The following is a 21,744-nucleotide window of genomic DNA, read 5'->3' as shown; positions in this document are numbered from 1 at the left end:
TAAGAATCTGCCTAAGAGTAATGTTATTCAGCCTACATTTTACCAGTTTATTCAGAAGGAATTTTAAACGTTTTTCTAAAATCAAGGTATATTTGACAAAATCAAGATGTGCAAGAGGTAAAGTCAAAGTCTTCAGTGTGGGAGGTGTTTCCTGATGCACCAACACACTAACATGTCAAGAAGGACAAGGCAGGAGCCAATAAAGGTGGTGACTTCGGAGGCTCCTGAGCTCCCGTGCTCTCAGAGACATGCCAGATACACAGCCACACAGGGAGCAGTTCCCTCTGAAAGAGGGACAGGGACTAGCTGAGTGACTCCTGTTCTTCAGGTGAATGAGAAAATACCCGCTTCTCGTTCTGTAGGAAAGACGAAGACACACTCTCGCCGTCCCCGGCACAGTGCCACACAATCCGGAGGGAACCCCCAAATCCCAGCTTTCCCCTGAGGAGCATCAAGGGGCTGGCTGCCACTTTTCCTGGAGGACCCTTCTCATGCCTTCTCCCTTCATCCCGCTCCAGCAATAAAACCAAATCACCAGTGTCTCCCTGAAGGGAGGATGTACCCACATGTGTACAGACAGAGTGACAGGATGGATACAAAAATAAGACCCAACTATATGTTGCCTACTAAAGACTCATCTCAGTTTTAAGGACAGGAGTAGATTGAAAGTGGAGGGATGGAAAAAGGTACTACATGCAAATGAAAATTTAAAAAGCAAAGGGTTTTATGTATACTTATATCCTTTATGCATATCAGACAAAATAGACATTAAGCCAAAGACTGCAATGAGACAAAGAAGGTCATTATATAACGATAAAGGGGTCAATTCATCAAGAGGATATAACAATTGGAAATATTTATGCATCCAACATTGGAGCACCTAAATATATAAAGCAAATTTGAACAGATCTGAAAGGAGAGATAGACAGCAATACAATAATAGCATACAATACAATACAATAATACCTCACTTGTAACAATAAAGAGATCATCCAGACAGAAAATCAACAAAGAAACATTGCACTTAAACTACACATTACACCTAGTGGAGCCAAATAACATACATAGAACATTCCATCCAACAGCAGCAGAATACACATTCTTCTCAAGTGCACATGGAACATTCTCCAGGAGAGGTCACATGTCAGGCCACAGAGTAAGTCAATAAATTAAGAAGATTGAAATCATTTCAAGCATCTTTTCCAACCATAATGACATGAAACTATAAATCAATTATAAGAAGAAAACTGGAAAATTCACGAATATGTGGAGATTAAACAACAAGCTACTGAACAACAAATGGGTCAAAGAAAAAATAAAAAAGAAATTTAAAAGTATCTTGAGACAAATGAAAATGAAAACACAACATTCTAAAACTTCTGTGATGCAGCAAAAGTAGTTCAAAGAGGGAAGTTTATAGCAATAAACATGTACATTAAGAAAAAAGAAAGATCTCAAATGAACAACTAACTTTACACATCAAAGAACTTTACACCTCAAGGAACTTGAAAAAGCAGAATAAACTTAGCCCAAATTTAGTAGAAGGAAGGAAATAACAAAGGTCAGAGCAGATCCAAATTAAATAGAGACTACAAAGACAATAGGAAAGGTCAATGAAACTAAGAGCTGGGTTTTTGAAAAGATAAACCCAATAGACAAATCTTTAGCTAGACTTACCAAGAAAAAGAGAGACAGCTCTCAAATAAAATTAGAAAGAGAACACATCACAACTGATACCACAGAAATACAAAAGATCATAAGATACTACTATGAATATTCTACACCAAAGACACTGGACTACCTGAAAGAAGTTGATAAATTCCTAGAAACATACAACCTACCAAGACTGAATCCTGAAGAAATAGAAAATCTGACTAAATCAATTACTAGTAAGGAGATTGAACCAATAATCAAAAATCTCCCAAAAAACAAAAGCCCAGGACCAGATGGCTTCAATGATGAATTCTACCAAACATTCAAAGAAGAATTAATACCAATCCCCCTCAAACTCTTCCAAAAAATAGAGCAGGAGGAAATACTTCCAAACTGATTTTATGAGGACAGCATTACCCTGATACCAAAACCAGAAAAAAGCATTACAAGAAAAGAAATTACAGTCCAGTATCTCTGATGAACATATAGGCAAAAATCCTCAATAAAATGTAAGCAAACTAATTTAAACAATATATTGAATGGATTACACACCAGGATCAAGTGGGATTTTTCCAGGAGGGCAACAATGGCTCAACATGGACAGGTTAATTAATGTGATTCACCACATTATAAAAATGAATGATAAAAATTGTATCATCATCTCAATAGATGTAGAAAAAATTCTGGCAAAATTCAGCATTCTTTTATGACAAAACTTCTCAACAAACTGGGTATAGAGGGAATGTATCTAAACATAATAAAGTCCAGGTATGAAAAGCTTACAGCTAACATCATACTCAATGGTGAAACACTGAAAGTTTTATCTCAAGATCAGGAACAAGACAAGGATGTCTGTTCTCACCATTTTTATTCAACACAGTACTGGAAGCCCTAGTTAGAGCAATTAGGCAAGAAAAAGAAATAAAGACATCCAAATCGGAAAAGAAGTAAATTGTTTCTATTTGCAGATGACATGGTATTATACATAGACAACCTACAAGGCTCTACAGAAAAAAAAAAAGGTTAGAACTAAAAATTATTTCAGTACAGTTGCAGGATACAAAATCAATATAAAAAAATCAATTGCATTTTTATACCCCACAATTAATGATCAGAACAAAAAATTGGGAAAACAATTCCATCAAAAAGAATAAAATACTTAGGAATAAATTTAACCAAGGAGGTGAAATATCTGTGCACTGAAAACCATAAAACATTGATGAAAGAAATCAAAGAGGATACAAATAAATGGAAAGATATTCTGTGCTCATGGACTGGGAGAATTAATATTGTTAAAATATTCATTTATCCAAAGAGATCTTCAGATTCAATATAATTTCTGTCAAAATTCCAGTGGCAATATTCACAGAAATAGAAAAAATAATCCTAAAATTTGTACAGAACCACTAGGGACTCAAAGGAATCAAAGCAATCTTGAGAAAGAAGAACAAAGCTAGAGGCATCATGCTTCCTGATTTCAAACTCTATTACAAAGCTCTGCTCATCAAAACAGCATGGTATTGGCATAAAAACAACCACATAGATCAATAAAACAGAATAGAGAGCCCAGAATAAACACACATATATGGTCAATTCATTTTCCACAAAAGAGCCAAGAATATATAATGGGGAACGGACAGCCTCTTTAATAAATTATGTTGGAAAAACTGGACAGCCACTTGCAAAAGAATGACACTGGACCCCTATCGTACACCTTACACAAAAATCAACTCAAAATTGATTAAAGACTTGAACATAAGACCTAAAACTGTAAAATTCCTAGAAGAAAATATAGGCAGTAGACTTCTTGACATTGGTCTTGGTGATGATTTTTTGCATTTGGCGTCAAACGTAAAGACAACAAAAGCAAAAATAAGCAAGGGAACTACATTAAACTAACAAGCTTCTGCACAGCAAAGGAAACCATTAACAAAATGAAAAGGCAATCTACTGAGTGGGAGAAAATATTTGCAAACCATATATCTGAAAAGGGGCTAATAGCCAAAATATACAAGGAACTCGTACAACTCAATAGCAATAAGCAAACAAACAAACCCAATTAAAAATGGACAAAGGACATAAATAGATGTTTTTCCAAAGAAGACATATAAATGGCCAACGGGTACATAAAAATGTGCTCAACGTTACTAATCATCAGGGAAATGCAAATCAAATTCTCAATGAGCTATCACCTCACACTTGTTAGGATGTCTGCTATCAAAAAGACAAGAGATAAATGCCAGTGAGGATGTGGAGATAAAGGACCCTTGCCCGCTGTTGGAATGTCAACTGGTACAGCCACTATGGAAATCAATGTGGAGGTTCCTCAAGTAACTAAAAATAGAACTACCATATGATTAAGAATCCTACTTTTGGGTATATATCCAAAGGAAACTAAGTCACTATCTCGAAGAGATATCTCTCCTCCCATGTTCATAGCAGCATTATTGACAATAGTCAAGATATGGAAACAACTTAAGGGTCTATCGACAGATGGATGAAGAAGATGTGGCACCTTATATACAATAGAGTCTTGCTCAGCCGTAAAAAAAGGAAATCTTATCATTTGCAGCAACATGGATGAACCTGGAAGGCATTATGCTAAGTGACATAATCCGCACAGAAAAAGACAAGTACCACATGGTATCACTTATATGTGGAATCTAAAAGAAAAAAAAGTCAAACTCATAGAAACAGAGAGTAGAAAAGTGGCTGCCAGGGCTGAGGGTGGGGAAAATAGGGAGAGGCTGGTAAAGGTTGCTAACTTTCAGTCTTAAGATGACTAATGTCTGAGGATCTAATGTATAACATGGTGATTATAGTTGATACCACTGTATGTATAATTGAAATTTGCTAAGAGAGTAGAACTTAAATGTTCTCTCACACACACACAAAAGTTAATTATGTGAGATGATGGATGCATTAATTAACTCAATGAGGGGGAAATCCTTTCACATGTATACATATGCCAGATCATCGCATTGCACACTTTAAATATCTTACAATTTCATTTGTCTATCACACCTCAATAAAGCTGGAAAAAATAAAAGAAATGAAGTTGCTTTGTGATGATGTGCTCATAGTGTTTACCACACTCTTCTAAATGCTCACAGAAATATTTATGAAGCAATATGTTCTAAAATATTTCTGGGGTGCCAAGTCTAGTCTTCAGTGATGTTTTTTCCCCCCGCTTCCCCACCCCTTCCTTTTTGGGCATCAGGACACTGGTCATCTGCAGTTCCATGGGCATCCTTCCCCCTCTCCCTCCTTCTCAGGTGTTAGAGGCCATGAGCCTCTGCACGAAACTCACTCAGACCATGCAGAATCTGAAGAATCATCACTGAAATGTCTTAATCAAGGGAATTCTGTGTATCCATTCCTAGCCTAAAATAAAAAGTTATGTTCAAAATCAAAACTACAATGAGGTGCCACCTCACACCAGTCAGAATGGCCCTCAACAAAAAGTCTACAAACAATAAATGCTGGAGAGGGTGTGGAGAAAAGGGAACCCTCCTACACTGTTGGTGGGAATGTAAACTGGTGCAGCCACTATGAAGAACAGTATGGAGGTTCCTTAAAAACTAAAAATAGAGCTACCGTATGACCCAGCAATCCCACTCCTGGGAGTATATCTGGAAAAGATGAAAACTCTAATGTGAAAGATAGATGCACCCCAATGTTCATCACAGCACTATTTACAATAACTAAGTCATAGAAGCAAACTAAATGTCCATCAACAGATTAATGGATAAAAAAGATGTGGTATATGTACACAATGGAATATTACTCAGCCATAAAAAAGAATGAAATCATGCCATTTGCAGCAACATGGATGGGCCTAGAGATGATCATACTAAATGAAGTAAGTCAGACAGTGAAAGACAAATATCACATGATATCACATATGTGGAACCTAAAAAATGGTACAAATGAACCTATTTACAAAACAGAAAGAGACTCACAGACATAGAAAACAAACTTATGGTTACCAAAGGGGAAAGGTGGGGGGTGGGATCAATTGGGAATTTGAGATTAACAGATACACACTACTATATTTAAAATAGATAACCAACAAGGACCTACTGTCTAGCACAGGGAACTCTACTCAATACCTTGTAATAACCTATCATGGAAAAGAATCTGAAAAAGAATATATACACACACACATACATATAACTGAATCACTTTGCTGTACACCTGAAGCATTGTAAATCAACTATACTTCAATTTTAAAAAAAGAAGAAAAAGAAAAAAAATTTTTATAAGTTATGTTCATGGAAGCAAGCTCAGTTTTTCACTTAAAAAGTGGAAAAAGTTTCACTTGGAAGTTTGATACAGTTCAATACCTTTGCTAATACCTTCTATTTGATTTTTCTCATATATGAGATGTTCTTATATATAAAGGACACGTGACAGATTTTCACTAGGGTCTCCACAGCTCCCCTGTTGGGCCCAGAGCGCCTCGTACAAGATTAGGGCTCTGCAGGCCCTGGCCGGGGGATAACTGGGGGGGCCCTGCTCCCATCCCTCCGCCCCCCGACCCCGAGGCCTGGAGTGCTGGGCTCTCTCCTCACACACCTCGGTGGGAAATTCTTCCTCACCCTCCAGCTCCCAACTCAAGGAAGCTGTCTGATCCCCATCCGAGTGCAACCTTTAGATGCTCTTGAAGAACCCTTGCTTCTCCAGACCTTCCGCGGTGGGCTGAGTGACCTGCGTGGGGGCTGCGCGTTACCGTCTTCCCGCTGGTCCGCCGGCCCATTAGGGCCGGGACTGCGTCTCTGGTCACCGCCGTCGCATAGGTGCTCGGCCTTTGCGCTCCCCCAGCGGGGGCTGGCGTCTACCCACGCGACACTGTGCGCCCTCCTTGCCCCTCAGGTTCTAAGTTCAGTGGTCACTTCTGCTAATTCTTCCTTCAGAATGCTTCTCCTGTGTTTCCCGTTTTCTCTTTCCTTCCCCCCATGGCCTGTGTAGGGGGGAAGACCTTCTCCTACCCCCGCCCCGCTACCCTCCTGGTTCTCCTGCCGGGACCCTGCAAACTGGACCGACCGCAGACAGGCCACCGAGAGACAGACAGACGTGCGGTGACGTGGCATCACACCTACACACGGCGCACCCAGAGATGAGTTACTCACAGGCGTGGTTGGAACGGGGGCCTGTGCACCATCTCGGGCTCAGCTGAGGAAGGGGGCTTGGGCTTGGGCGGGGAGGGGTGTCAACAGGGCCTGTGTAGTGAGGTTCACCGCAGATCCAAGTCCCAGCTTCCTCTTCAATGAGAATCGTTAAGAGGGCTCTTCTTCCCCCTACGGCAGAGGGAGACCTGTTACAAATGGAAATTTCCTTTACAAAAGGAGAACTTCTGCCGTAGTTTTAGAGCTTTTCCTGTGTCTGCTGGTACTCAAGAGCCTTTAGCTCAAAATAATCCATACAGCGAAGAGGCACATTTGGAGGGCATGTCCCGCACCCCTCGCCCACAAGTCCAGACCAACACACGAGCCTGTTGAACCTAACTTTTCTCCCTGCATCCGTTTCTCCCAACCCAGCTGATCACCAGCCTCTGTCAGAAGGGCGTCCCCGTGCACGGCGGCGGTCAGCCTGCTGGCCTCCAGGTAGCGGTCGGATTCCGGACGCAGGCCGTCTCCTCATCCACAGCTGGGCCCACCAGGCCTTCCTTCTGTCTCCACCTCTGCGGCGTGTTGGCTGGCTATTCAGCACCGCTGGCTGTGTGTTGTTCTGTATGGTTTTTTGGGTTTTGTTTTGATATAAAACATTTATTGTTTCACTAGTTTTTTTAAATCTGTTTTTAAACAAATTTTTATTTTATATTGGAATGTATTTGACTAACAACTTTGTGTTAGTTTCAGGTATACAGCAAAGTGATCCAGTTATACATATACATGTATCTATTCTTTTTCAAGTTCTTTTCCCATTTAGGTTATTACAGAATATTGAGTAGAGTTCCCTGTGCTATACAGTAAGTCCTTGTTGGTTATCTGTTTTAAATAGAGCAGTGTGTATATGTCAATCCTTAAAAAACTAAAAATAGAGCTACTGTATGATCCAGCAATCCCACTCCTGGGCATCTATCCAGAGAAAACCATGGTTCAAAAGGATACATGCACCCCAATGTTCATTGCAGCACTATTCACAATAGCCAAGACATGGAAACAACCTAAGTGTCCATCGACAGAGGTGGGGTTTTTAAAGATGCTCTGGGAAGTTATTCTCATGGGACCAATACAACCCAAGACATTTTGACATGGCACAGAACCCCACTGACTGAGTTTCCACCCTTGAACAATCGCCCAGTACCATACAGGACAGAATTCTCTCCCTCTCATTCATCCTATTCCTGTCCCTAAACCCCAGATCTCCTCGACGCTGCTCTGGGCAGGAGGTTCACGGGCAGGTAAGACGTCAGCCGTTTATTGTTTTAACCCCTCGAAGTGAGTTTCCTAATATGGACGAACACAATGGTCCCCCCACATCAAACACCGCTCGAAAAGCCCACATCAAACCTCCTTATCCTGTCTCCTTTCCAGGACCGGCCAGTCTCTGCACCGTCCCCAAGCCGCCCAGAGGGACCTCCCTCTGTCCCTTGGCTCCCACCATTCATTCTCAGGGACGGCCTGCTCAGGGGTCCGGCTGCTGCCCAGGGATCCCCTTTCCTGCCCAGGGGTCCTGTTGCTGACACCGTCTCCTTGCACACCTGGCTTCAGGGCTCCTTCTCCCAACTCTAGCCCAGGTATCTGTACTGTTTCACACCCCCAGGAAACCCGCTGGTGGTTGGTTTATGCTATCTTGTATGTTTTGTGTGTCAGGTAACACTGAGTGGTCCTGCACAGAGCAGGAACCTGAAGGCAGTCGAGCCTTCCGCAGGCTGGGATTGGGGTCTTCCGTCGCATGGAGCGATGGGGGCGAGCTGTCCAGGACGGCGGGGTCAGCTCTGCTCCACCAGCCCTCAGGCGACCCAACTCCTCCTGCTCAGCCATCCCCTGTCGCTAGGGTGTGGCCCCAAACGCTCAAAGAAGGTGGCATCCTTGTTCCAGCCAGGAGGATGGACGGACAGACAAAGACGAGGGGCAAAGGGCACCCACATCTCACAGCCAGCACTTCACCACATGGCCGCTCCAAGATACCAGGGAGGCTCGTGTGTAGACGTGGGGCCGTTTTTCAAGGTGCCTTTGTGTCCAGGCAAAAATTCTATTACTGTGCAAGAAGGAGAGAACCGAAATTGGGGGAGATTAGTCTCTACTACAGCACCCACCTTTACAATCTTCACATATTCATGTCTTAAAGGAGCAAAGATGTCCTTTATACTTTACACAGGATCCTTTATACAGGATCACCCATGGGCCTGAAGACAAAACAATCAGGAAGTTTCGGGTGCTTGTTCCATGGGCTTTTGCTGGTTCAGATGCGATGCTGTGACCGCACCATCTTCCCTGAGCCCAGTGTAAGCATGTTGTTTCCATTCTTCCTACAAAAGATGCAGGTTCAGCCAGTTCAAAATCGGAAAATGAACATGTGAATGGCTGGAATCTCATGACACAGGGAGGAAAAGCTGTTATCATCCTAGAGTTGTCCTACAAATGGGGCAGCCACAACTGAGACCCAAGGAGCTGGGGCAGGGCTCAGTGCCTGCCACCAAGAGCAGTGGGGGAAGAGGAAGCCGGCCCCAGAGGAGGGTGACACAGAAAGTGCATGTGGTGCAGGGCCCTCCTGTCAATGATGGTAACTAGCACACCCAGGGTTTGCTTGGTTAAAACCACGACCCCCCAGGAAGTGAATGGGGTGACATGGGGAGCAAAATAAGCGACAAAAACTTTTGGGAACAAGAGAAACAGGCTTTGTTTACAGGCTGCTTAGAGAAAGTATGTAACTAATGACTTTTACTGGTAACAACTAGAACGATTAGTCACGGACATGTCATTTCTCTCACTTTTGTTCGTCCCAGGAAACGTCCCAGAAACCGAAGGTCATGGCCTGGAAGACATCCTGATTCCAGGGAATGAATGAAGAATGGAAGTCTGGACTTGGAAAAATCCTAATAAATCTTAATGAAAAGTTTCGGATTTTAGCACAAAGCAGACACTTGGTAAGTATTGGCCAAGTAAGTGAAAGAAAAATATTTGAGGACAATTTTATTATTTACAAGTTGTATCAGATGGTTGGAAAGAAACACAGCTCATGAGTTCACTATTTTAGATATCTTTTCATAAGTGCTGTTATGTTAGTAAATATCTGAAGAATGTCAAGGAGGCTGGAAAGGAAACTATGGTCCAAGGTGGTAGGTTGAAAAACACAGACTGTGCCCCCTGGAGTTGTGTGGTGCACGTCCCATGTAACGGTGAACAGCAGTCCTTATGTTTACATTAACACTCAAGAGCCCTGGCGAGCTGTGATGTGGACGCGGAACCCAGGTGGGTTAAGGAAGGTGTCTACGTGGGGTGTGGATGGCAACCCAGACTGGAGATCAGAACCAAAGCAAAGTGAGAGGGTAGCTGCTCAGGAGGGCAGCGGTGGTGATGGGAGGGTCGTTACATAGAGGGAGGATTGATCTAATTGGTAAATATCCTGAGGATTAGTGGAAGCCATGTTTCTCATGTTCAAAGAAGGAAATTATAAATGTGGAAAGACTAGAATGAATCCTATAGTGCTGATTTCAAATTGGAGATATTGGTGAGAGTCGGGGTTTCAATATATGTACATAGAAGTAGATGTAAATATAGATGTATCATACATGTGTATGTATGTGTTTGCACTACTGTATGTATGTGTGCATGTGTGTATATGTAAACATAAATACACTCTTTAGATTTTTCCACCAAAATCGGCTGGGAGCAGACACCCCTGTAGCAATGAACATGCTAGAGCCCAGCTATTAGATTCTATGTACCGTTCTCCACAGAAAAAAAAACCAGACTTGGAGAAATGGCAGATCCCAGGTCTGGGTGGGACTGGGAAATTGCAAGACGGGCTGAAAACGAGAAGTAAGGAAATGCCCAAACAGTGATAGGATGTCAAAAGGATATTTTGGTCAAATCTGGAGAGACTTTTACATCAAAATAAATAATGATGTTATTATTAACGAAAGTAATAATGGGTTATTCAGTAACCTACTGAACAAAATAGGAATCCGTGATCCTGTTCTGACATAAATAAATCGGGAGCGGAGAAAGCCTTTGGTAGCAGAACGCCCGCCTTTCAGTGTGGAAGGACAGGTGGATGGCAGCATCGCCACTGGGTACCCTCGTAACAATAAGCAATCCAAGAAATATCCAGGTGTGCTAGAACTGGCAGTTAAGGTCTGATGAGGGCAGGGCTTAGTTACAGTCTCAAAGCTTCCCCTCATAAAATACGTACTCATGACAAAGGGAAAAGAATGACTTCACAGTGGGGAAGTCTGGCAGATACCACATTCATCACGTGATCACAGTACAAGTCGAGGGATGAGGCACCTGCCAGGGCCCGCTGGGAAGAGCACAGCATCAACTCTGTGACATTTCTGCCAGAAATGTGTATCCTGTATCTAGACGTAAGGATACGCGAGACAAAGCCAAACCGAGGACTATTCTACAATTGTCTGAGGTGTCAAGGTTGTGAGGCCAGGGGAAGACTAAGAAACCGATTGTGAAGGAGACTTTGAGAACTAAGCACAATGTGTGATTCTAGGTCGGATCCTTTTGCTCTGAATGACTTTAATGGGACAAGTGGTGAAACTTGAAGGGTCTCTAAGGACTAGATGGGGGGTGTGGATCTGTGCAAAGTGCACAGGAGCTAATTCTTCCTGCCTCGGCATCTCAACAAATCCTCAGCTCTACTTCCTAAGAGTGCAAAATACAAATTGGCCACAAAAAGTCTCTTTTACATTGTCTGCCCACTTAGAGATGTAAGGCATGTTGATGGTAAGGAAAATAGAAAAATACGATGTCAGTAAAGGAGAGAAACACAAAAGAGGATTTGGAAGAAATTATTTAGTGGAGAGTAAGAAATGAGAGAAATATGTTCATTGGTTGAATGGTTCAGGCAGTGGAATCAATATTTTATTTGTATCATCACTGTCCTTTTAGCATCAGACATTTGGTGCTTTGATTAACTTTTTATTTTTATTTACTAAAAATTTAAAAATTTGACCATATGTTGGTTCTGAAGCACCAACCTATGGAAACAGGCAAAACCAATGAAAACCTTGCCCTTGGCAGCTCCTACCTGAATGCCCTAATGTGACAGCTGCTTAGAAATTTAATTCTAAGAAATAATAAGGTTACGCTTGGGAATGGTAATGGCTATGTTCAGCTTATTCAGAGTTGAAGACTTCACACTGGCGCCTTTTCTTAGGAGAGGTGGGAGGGGAAGCAAGCAGATGAAAGATTGAGCCTTTTTGCTCTAATCATCGAAACTTGGCTTTTCATTAATAATTATGGCAATCCAATACACACGATTAGATGCCAGCAGGCAACATTTCTAAATAATTACATCTTAATATGTATATTAAAAGAATTTCATTGAGGATTAGAATGAATAAATCTTCATTAATTATATTCACACAGAATCTCCAAATTCCTTGCATGTGGTAGCGCATTCTCAGATCTTCACAATTCAGTTTTTTTTTTAGTAGTTGATGGTTCTTATTTAAAAATCATCCACAACATTGTTCTTTTTGCTCTATAGGAGGCAGAATGTGGACCTATTTTATTCTTTCAGAATTAATGAATTTTGTGATTAGCACTGGTTTCTTCAGCAAACATGAAAAACTTTACTTCCAAATGGCTATTTTGTTTACTCTGCTAGGGTCCCATTGGCATCCTTGTAATTGGGTATTTCAACAAGCAAAGCCAAAACATTCAATTGTAAAATATGTTTTGTATGTATTGAAAAAACGTATGTATTAAAACGGAAGGACACATTTATCCCAGGATGGAACTCCGACGATGTTTACATGTTTCATAAGTTCTGCATAGTTTGGGGTTTGCTAGAAGCAGAACCTGGATTCTAATGGAAGTATTTTACAACCTGGTGGGTAGTCCAGGACCCTGGAGAGCGACTGAGGGCAGGGGGAGAGGGGCAGCCAATGAGAGCAGTGCCGTCCTGCGAGGCCCCGTGCAGCAAGGACCCATTGTGAGTAACTGGCTTGATTCCCCTGGGAAACTCTGGCCCACCAGACACGGAGTGGGGCCGCTCCTGTGGGTGCTGGTTCTCCAGCGAGCGCTTCCTGTCTGCCATGCTTGGGTCAGTAGGCTCTCGTTTCACAGGGAGTGCGGGCACAGAGGGAGGAAGGCTGGCCGCTGGACCAGAAGGGCGAGGCCTGAGGGCACATGAAGGGCACCCACGATATCTGCTTGAAAATCACTTTCAATTATGTAGAAACAGTAAGTGTTAACTAAGACGTCTGGATAAACGAATGTGGAAAAAATCGTGTCGCTACAGCATCTCTCCATACTCTGGTCGAATGAATGTCTTATTGGTGATGAAAATGTAATGCTTAAACTTACCAATTTTTGCTGCTTTCTTTCAAGCTGAATGTCTTCTTTGGCTCTTACTAATTTTTTTTCAGCAATGGCAAATATTGTCAAAAGCTAACTTCCATGTTTATGATAATGAAAGATGACTTTAAACCTTCTTGGAAGGAATATATTCATACTCTGCCAATTCTCAACCCTCTTGGGAGGGAGTTGGAATCAGAACAAAGTGTCTATTTTTTTCTGAGCTATTGTGTCCTCACCAGTAAGTGAGCCCAATACTGAGGACCTCACAGGCTATTGTGAGCATTAGAGACAAAGTATAACATGTGTGCACACAGCACGTGCTCCACTGATGACCAGGTTACCCAATTAGCAGGCTGTCCCAATTTTAACGTGCATTATTTACCCTGATGACAAATTTCAAAGTTTGAGTGAATTTTGGTTTCAAAGGGATGAAGGCTTGAACAGCCATTGAAACAGACAGTCTCCCCGTCAGCGGGCTTATCAGTGAACCAAGGTCGTTACTTTTGGAAGGAAATGAGGCCGTGTGAACGCAGGAACTTCTGAACGCCATGAGCCTCCGGAGTTATGTAGATGAGATGTGTGTCACAGCACTGCCTCTGCAGAGCTGGTTGCTTCCTTGGAGGAACACGTGAGCTTGCAGGCAATTCCGGTAGGACACCTGGCTTGCTTTCTTGGGGGTGGTTTATCGATTCTTTGAGGAGAGTTTTCAGGAGAGCAGGTGTGACCTCCATCTGGAGCTGGAGGAGTTTGTGCCAGATGCTGGGTGGGGCCTGGGGCAGCCGCCTGGGCTGGATAGGCGAGGTCGTCCAGGGGGTGTAATGTTTGAGAGCGATGTGTGACTCCGGTGAGCTGGACCTAATGCTGTGAGGCGGCTGCTCTGCTGGGAAGGGGTGGGGCAGGTTCCCGGGGGCGGCCGGATGGGGCAGTGATGCCCATGGCTCCTGAAGGCGATAGAAATTCCCACCCTTAATCATCCTGAGAAAGAGATCTTGGAATGAGGGACCAGGGCCATGGGAGCACAGGGGGACGTCTCCCTGCCCAGCGCCTCCGCTGCTGGGGCTTGGGCTCTGAGGCTGACTGACTGCCTTTCCAGTGGGAGCGGCTAGTGCCTTGCCCAGTGCAATGGCAGTGAGGTGACCACCCAGGAGCCAAGCAAAGAGGGCGTCGGAGGGTCCCCTGAGGATGGCTCTGGAAATATGAAGTCACTTCTAACAGCAAAACCTAAGTTCCCACGTGGATCGGGGCTTCCTTTTATTAATCCTCAACCTTCAGTGAGATCTTGTTTAAGAACTAGTCTTTAGCATGCTGTGGGAATAAAGATCAGGGCTCAGTCCATGCCTGAGGGTAATAAAGAAGGGGGAGCAAAAGCCCTCTCTCGAGGCCAGCATGGGAGTGGCAGCAAACACTCCAGCCTGGACCACCCTGGGAAGTCCTATCTTGTTCTTGGACCCACGGAGAGCTGGCATCTTTTCAGGTCATCCAGTAAATGGTTTAGGATAAGATAGTCTCATATGTCACGTCAAGCCCCAAAGAGGGCAGATAGATTGGGGCCTTCCTTGTGGTAATGAATTTCAACCCAGATGCCTGGGTCCCCAGGAGTATCCTCGAGAACACAGGCTCTTTTGATGTCAGAAGACTTATCTCCCACCCTATGACCCATGCGTGTCTTTTCCAAGCAATACGACTTTCTGCTTCTGGGTCCTCTCGGCCATGAAGGCACCAATGTAGTGAACCAGTGTGCTGTCTGAGGTGCTCTGCCTTGACCAGTTCTATTCACTTCCATGTGCTCAGACGACTAAATTAGTCCAGAAGGTAAAGAGTCAAGTAAGCAACCTGATGGAGAGGAACTCAGGATCACCTTCCAATTTCATGCTTATTTGTAGTGTGTTGAAAGCTTGCAGGGTCACGTGGACCGCTGCAAGGCCTCTCTCGGGGATGCTCGGGGATTTCCGACGACCTGGGCAGCCCCTTTCTCTGCTAATACCCCCTCTCAACCCCTAGGCATGCTTCTCTTTCCAATGTGGGTGCCTGATTCTGAAGACCATCTCTTTTCTTCATTCTTGGAAAGCACCTCTAGCATATGTCTAGTGTCTATGCAACAGAATTTTACTTAACATTTGGGGATATTGGAGTGCTGGTTACATCATGGAAAAGGCCAGGAAAACCTAAAATCAAATATTAGAAATTTCTGCTCATGTTATTTTATTATGCATAAGTGATGTCTCCCAAACCCTAGCCCAGATTGGTGTCTGGACCTACATTTGTTTGTCCAAAGCACCATTAGCAAATTTTCCTAATCAATAAGGACAGATAACACCAAGATTACTAACATTACTAGCAATATTGTTACATTTGTACTTGACATCAAAGAGGACAACTATATCCCATCAGAATGTATTCCTTGGTACCAATGTCAGAGACATTGTCAATGCAGAGACCAATGTCGACCGTGAGTTGGACAGACCCCGTTTCTGAATCTAGATGGTGATCATTATGCTTCTTTTCGAAGAATCTATCTGTGGGCCATCACTAGACTATTGTGGGGTGGAGTGATCCTTGGATGGTTAGAAGGCCATGTTATACTTTTATTGCACAACCCACTGGCCCTCTGTCTGTCTTACTCAGCTGGCTAAACCACAGCTCTTGTTGGGTTCAACTCTCCTACTCCCTGACTCTTGTGTCTACATAATGAATGTGTCTAGAAAAAGATAACAAACAATCGTCGTGACTGGTCTTGCTTTAAATTCATGGTTGCTTACCGATGTTGCCTGGCAGTTATGTAATTCTGTACCCCTTTCATTCTCCCTCTCCCCTAGATGGCTGTTGCATTCCTTTTCCTCTCTTGTCAAAGCTCTGATGCCTCTTTTTCCATCTTCACTCTCAGCCGATGACCTGGTTTCCTTTTTCACTGTGAACAAAGGAACAATCAGAAAAGAACCTGCATAAACACTCACCACCACATCCACCTGTGTACTGTGCCCGTGGACGCTGCCGCCTTGCCTGTAACTGAGGAAGTCTCTTGCTGGTGCACAGTCTCCCAGCCTCCTCGGTCCACTTGGGGATGGGACCGAGTGCTTCTCCCTTCTCTTTCTTGCATAGTCAACATTTTCCTCCTTACTGGGTCATTCCCACCAGTGTGTAAACATCTCTCATTTCTACCATCTTAACGACAGATTTTTGGACTCCAGCATCATCTCTAGTTCTTCACCATTTCTCTCTTTCCTCTCATGTAAACTCTCCGAAATAAGTGTTTGTATCCTCTCCTATTTCCAGCCCCCTTCCAGCTAGGTTTCCCCATGCCACTCAACAAAAACTGTCAGGGTTGCAATGATTGCATGCTGCTAAATCTAATGGTCATTTTTTTTTCAGTTTTATGTTGCTTGATCTGCTAGCAGTATTGACATAGTTGATTATTCTCCCCTTCTTGAAATACTTTTGTGCTGGCCTCCAGATCTCAGACACTGAACCTCTTCTCTTATCCATCTATGCCCAATCCCTTGGTGATCTCATCCACCCATAAGCTCATGACTCCTAAATTTACATCTCCAGCCCAGCACTGTCCTCTGAGCTTCATATTCAGATAAGCAATTATTTATGGTATTGATATCTCCACTGGGATATTCTAATAGGTATCTCTAACATCTCAAGTTCCTAGCTAAATTCCTGATATCCTCTTCCACCCTCAACCTACTGCTTCTGCAATATTCCCATTTTATTTAATCAACTGATCCTGCTACTGTTCAGGTCAAACACCTTAGAGTCATGTTTTGTGCTTCTCTTTCTCTCAAATCCAATATTCAGTCTGTTGGCAAATCTTGTTGACTTTATCTCCAAAACAGACCCATCATATCTTACTGGGATGTTCTTCCTAGTTCCACCTGGGTTCCCTGTAATCTATGTTTCACATTGCCACCAGAGTAATCTTCTTAAAATGTAAGTCAGACCGTCCTTAAAATGTAATGTCAGCCAAAACCTTCCAATAGCTTCCCATCTCACCCTAAGGAGAAGGTAAAGTCATTACAATGGACTGCAAGACCCCCAACCTGGCCCCTCTCACCTCTTTGACCTCAACTCTCCCCACGCTTCCTGGGCTCACTCTAGTCACACTGCCCTCCTTGGTTTCCCCTGAACCTGTCAGGCAGATGTCTGCGTCAGGGACAGTGCCTTGCTGTTCCTTTGTCCTGAAATGCCCCTCCCCCATATAAGCACATGACACACTCCCACACCTGTCTCAGGGCTCCACTTAAGTGTCACCTCTCAGTGACACCTTCCCTGTCCACTCGACTTAAAATTGCCTCGGTAATCCCTATCTGTCCTCCCTGCTTGATTTTTCTCCATGGCACGCATTACTTTCTACCATATTGTAGATCTTTTTCTTTATTTTGTTTATGGCCCAGCTCCCATGACTGGAATGTAAATCCCATGAAGTCAAGGAATTTGTCTGTTTCACTCACTGCTGCAACACTTTGGCCTAGAAAAGTTCCCGGTATGTAGTAGAAGCTCCAAAAGCATTTGCTGAAAGAATAAGTGAATTGTGGTTTGGTGTAAAGAGGACTTAGAAGACCCAGGCCTTATTTTTTTGAATCCACTACTCCTGGTTTATAGACTCTTGAGAAAATTACTTAACATCTTTATGTGCTAGTAACTTTCCATCTGTAAAATGTTTTACCAAAATGGTTTGTCAGGATTAAGCGAAATGATAAATATGAAAGTCCTTTCTAATTTTATTAGATGTGTTATCATTAACAATACTATTTATAATCATATAAAAAAGAAAGGAGACAGTTAGAGAAACCAGGGATGAACATTCTCACTTCTTGCCCAGCAGGGTCACTGCTGTTTTCTACCAAGGGCCAATTTAGAACTTTCCATAGGGGGATTTGTGGCTTGACTAATTCTATTTTAGATTTCACAGAACATAACCCAGATTCCCCCACAAATTACAGGACTATTCCCAAACTGAATAGTTGCTCTGGGGATATAGACAGTCAGGTTTCTGCTGTCCCTGCACAGGTCAAGTTATAACATAATGGCCACATATTGTAGAAAATGGTGGAGAAGGCAACGTGAATCTTTTGAGGGTGATATTTCTCCTTTACAACTGGGTTATGCCTTCTTTTGGAGCTGATCATTGACCTACATTATTTGTGACGTGCAGATTCTCAATTTATCATATCTTTACTTTTAAAGGATAAGTCATGTGGTTTTTTAGGCCTTTTGTTCTTTTAAGCCAGAATGTGGGTAGATGACTATAAAGTTCATTAGGTATTATGTGGAGCTTTTCAGAGAACTTTATAATCATTCTGATTAATTTGTAATTTCCAGGAAGACTAAAAAATATTCCACAGACTAATAATTCTGAAACAAGAAAAAAAATTGTCTCTAAAATTGAAATTATTAAGTGACCTAGTTGCATCAGCTTGCCTTCCTTCCTCCATCTTATTTTTTACCTTTCTACGATCTGAGGTACGAGCTGGAAGAATGAAGCTTGTGGTGAGATGTTCACCACACCACCCAGTGTGGGCAAAGTCAGAACACGAGCACAGGCACACGCCAGACGCAGGCGCTGAGCACTCAGCATCCGAACCGCTTTAATCCGTAGGAAGGCCAGTGGCCTTACGCTGGTGAAGAGAAGTCTAAAGGCTAAAGAAACCTGACATTCAAGAAAGAAAACTCCCGTGGCTGTTCATTTGTGGAACAAGAAGCTACTTCTTTATTGGTAAGTTTTTATTTCATCCTGGGATTTAGGAAACATTGTATCCCTGTTGTCTTAACTGTTTAATGCTTTGAAGATAAAAGAAAATTGCGAACATTTATGGTATGAAGCCAGACACTGATTGTCACTTAGACCACTTAGCCACGCCACGGGGAGAGAAGGGGAGACACTAACTTTTGCTGAGTCCGTGATGTGCTGTTCACTGTTCTAGAGACATCACCTGTCTAAGTAATGACAGGTGACGTAAGTAATCTTATGCTATTCTAAGTAATTCTAAGTAATCTTATGTTATGTTATGTTATGTAATTCTAAGTAATCTTTTTTTTTTTTTTTTTTAAAGCTTTTAAGTTTAACCAAGAGTTTATTTATTTATTTATTTATTTATTTATTTATTTATTTATTTATTTTTGGCTGTGTTGGGTCTTCGGTTCGTGCGAGGGCTTTCTCCAGTTGCGGCAAGCGGGGGCCACTCCTCATCGCGGTGCGGGGACCGCTCTTCATCGCGGTGCGCGGGCCTTTCACTATCGCGGCCCCTCCCGTTGCGGGGCACAGGCTCCAGACGCGCAGGCTCAGTAGTTGTGGCTCACGGGCCCAGCTGCTCCGTGGCATGTGGGATCTTCCCAGACCAGGGCTCGAACCCGTGTCCCCTGCATTGGCAGGCAGATTCTCAACCACTGTGCCACCAGGGAAGCCCCCTAAGTAATCTTATGTTATGCTATGTTACGTAATTCCAACCGCAGTCCTGAGAGCAGCTGTGGTTAAAGAGTTAGAGACATGAAGTTACACCATCCGTGGGTAATGTGGAGGGAATCGAGTCCCTTCAAGTCGCCTGTGCCCTGCTGATGGTGACTGGCACGTGTGAAAGGACTGTTGGAACAGTGGCAAAGAACCTGATAAACCACTGCTGCCTTTGAAAGAGCCATCACGCACGTGAGCCATGACCGGAAGAAGAAACGCACGCTCTACAAACCAAAACCAGGCACAGTCTCCTTAACTTACCATTTGTGAACACGCTGGGCTGCACCCCTGTGCCCCCGTGTACGGAATGAGAGGTGCTGGTGGATCTAAATGTGGATGAAGCATCGGGGGGGGGCAGGTGAGCGGCTGTGTGAAGGGGGATAGGAACTGACCTGGAGAGCCGGGCGGTGCGCTAGGTGAGGAGGACAGGGCAGGAGCGAGTCCCACGTAGACGAAGAGGAGAGCCACAGGGCGCTGACAGACGGGGGCGATGGGCTGGGAGGAAGGGCTGGGGCAGCCTGGGGCCGGCTCAGCAGAAGGTACAGATCCGCGTGTGGACGCACATCCACACGTGGACGTACTCCCGGGTCTGGTTCGGGAGAATGGACGAGGCTGCTTTCATGGGAAGAAGTTCTCATGATAAAATCATCTGTCAAGTGAAAGTGACAAATGGGTGGCAATGAGTTTCACTGTGTTGTGGGTTCATGTATGTATGCCATTTAAAAAATACTGTTATTCCATTAATATGACAATACTGGAGGCATTTGCTTTAATCTTGCCTTATGTCTTCTCTTACTAAACATCCTAAGCCTCCTGAGCCCTCGCTTACCTGGAGATCAACATCAACCCTCTAAGACAACTTGAGAAAGAGGAAATGAACACAAAAAGAGACTCTTGGCAGCCAAAATAGATACCGCAAAGCCCATCCCCTCTCCCAGGGGAGACCCTCAGGTGCACATTCAGATGTACCGACTCTTATTTTAGGTGAGGTTCTGATAAGTAGGGCTGTTTGGTTTCCCAGCCCAGAGCGTATAGAAGCAAAAAGTTTCAAGTGGGAAGGTCACTCCTGGAATCAGACGCCGGGAGGAACGAGGCAGGAAAGAGGACGGGGTGGGATGGGAACACCCCAAAATACAGAGAGGACAACTCGGTATATCTCAGTCTGGGGTCATGTAACGCACAAGCAAATAACCCTCAGTATTTGAGCAACTTCTGCTTGGAATTTGGTGCTTTCCTGCAGAGGAGAAAAGCTCACATCCGCGGTGGTGACCACAAAGGCATCAAAGGCAGGGCTGGACAACGGCGATTTTATTAGAAGATGCGTTTGAGCCAGAATTTCATCAACCAGGTCTCAAATTTTAAAATACTTAAAACTGCAGACGATCAACCTCAGTTGAAAGTTAATTCAGAATTACCTTCCCCCAGGACAAGGTGAATTAGACATTGCCAAGTTCCTCTGTCAAGTACACTCAGCATCCAGCGAGCTCTTCATGATGGCCGGGCGAGGTCTTAGCATCTAAAGAGGATTCCATATCAGAGAAGACTGATATCTGTGAAATGCACTCCATTTTACTTTGCACAACTTCTTCTGTTTGGGGCGCAGAGTGAGGAGTTGGATGCATGAAAAAAGAGAAAAGGGAACAAGGAAAGGATGAAGCTGTGAAGGAGGGGGCGGTCTGAGCAGAAGGTAAGGAGTCAAATGAATGGGAAGTGCTAAGACGGTGCGCAAGGCCGCCGAGGGGGAGGCGCCGCCGCCCAGGAGCAGGGCTCGCCCGGGGCCGCTAGGACCGGGGTGCGGCCAGGCCTCTGCACTTCCCTCCTCAGCCTCCTTCCGGATGGAGTTGTAAGGACTTTGTCCTTCCCGTGCTCTGTCTCCCTCCTCATCATACCGGCCACCTGAAATTCTGGGGGTGAAGGGAGGAGAGCCCCAAGTTAGCGCACCCCCCGGTCTTTCCTGCTCACGCGTGGCCTCCTGGGCAGCAGCTGCCCCAGGGGTGTTCAGAACTGCAGGCCCGCTCGCTCAGCGTCTGGAGAGGGGCTTCAGACCCTCACTCTATCTGCGCACTCTGAACCCCTCCCCTGCCCCCCACCCCGCCCCGTCTAGGCAGAGGAATCCTCAATCCAAAGGCTGGTTACTGTTTCAGAGGCGGC

The 21,744-nt window shown here is 44.0% G+C and overlaps 1 protein-coding gene across 5 annotated transcripts in view; it reads left to right on the top strand.

Moving 5' to 3' along the window:
- Positions 1-21,744, top strand: part of CCR6 (C-C motif chemokine receptor 6) — an 80,937-nt gene that overhangs the window by 35,650 nt on the left and 23,543 nt on the right. The window contains exons 1-7 of one of the 5 annotated variants that reach the window (XM_082405322.1): positions 798-6,776; positions 7,194-7,259; positions 8,020-8,059; positions 8,193-8,395; positions 9,608-9,748; positions 18,606-18,858; positions 19,596-21,280. The gene's annotated coding sequence lies outside the window, so the exon portion shown is untranslated. Of the gene's footprint in view, positions 1-797; positions 7,260-8,019; positions 8,060-8,192; positions 8,396-9,607; positions 9,749-18,605; positions 18,859-19,595; positions 21,281-21,744 lie in introns of those variants that run through there. The other 4 variants (XM_082405323.1, XM_082405320.1, XM_082405321.1 and 1 more) reach the window with 4 other exon arrangements.

This window comes from Balaenoptera borealis (genome assembly GCF_965194805.1).
Source record: "Balaenoptera borealis genome assembly, chromosome: 9".
NCBI lineage: Eukaryota > Metazoa > Chordata > Mammalia > Artiodactyla > Balaenopteridae > Balaenoptera > Balaenoptera borealis.
The sequence above is the reverse complement of the archived record's forward strand: the minus strand, read 5'-3'. Positions and strand labels throughout refer to the sequence as shown.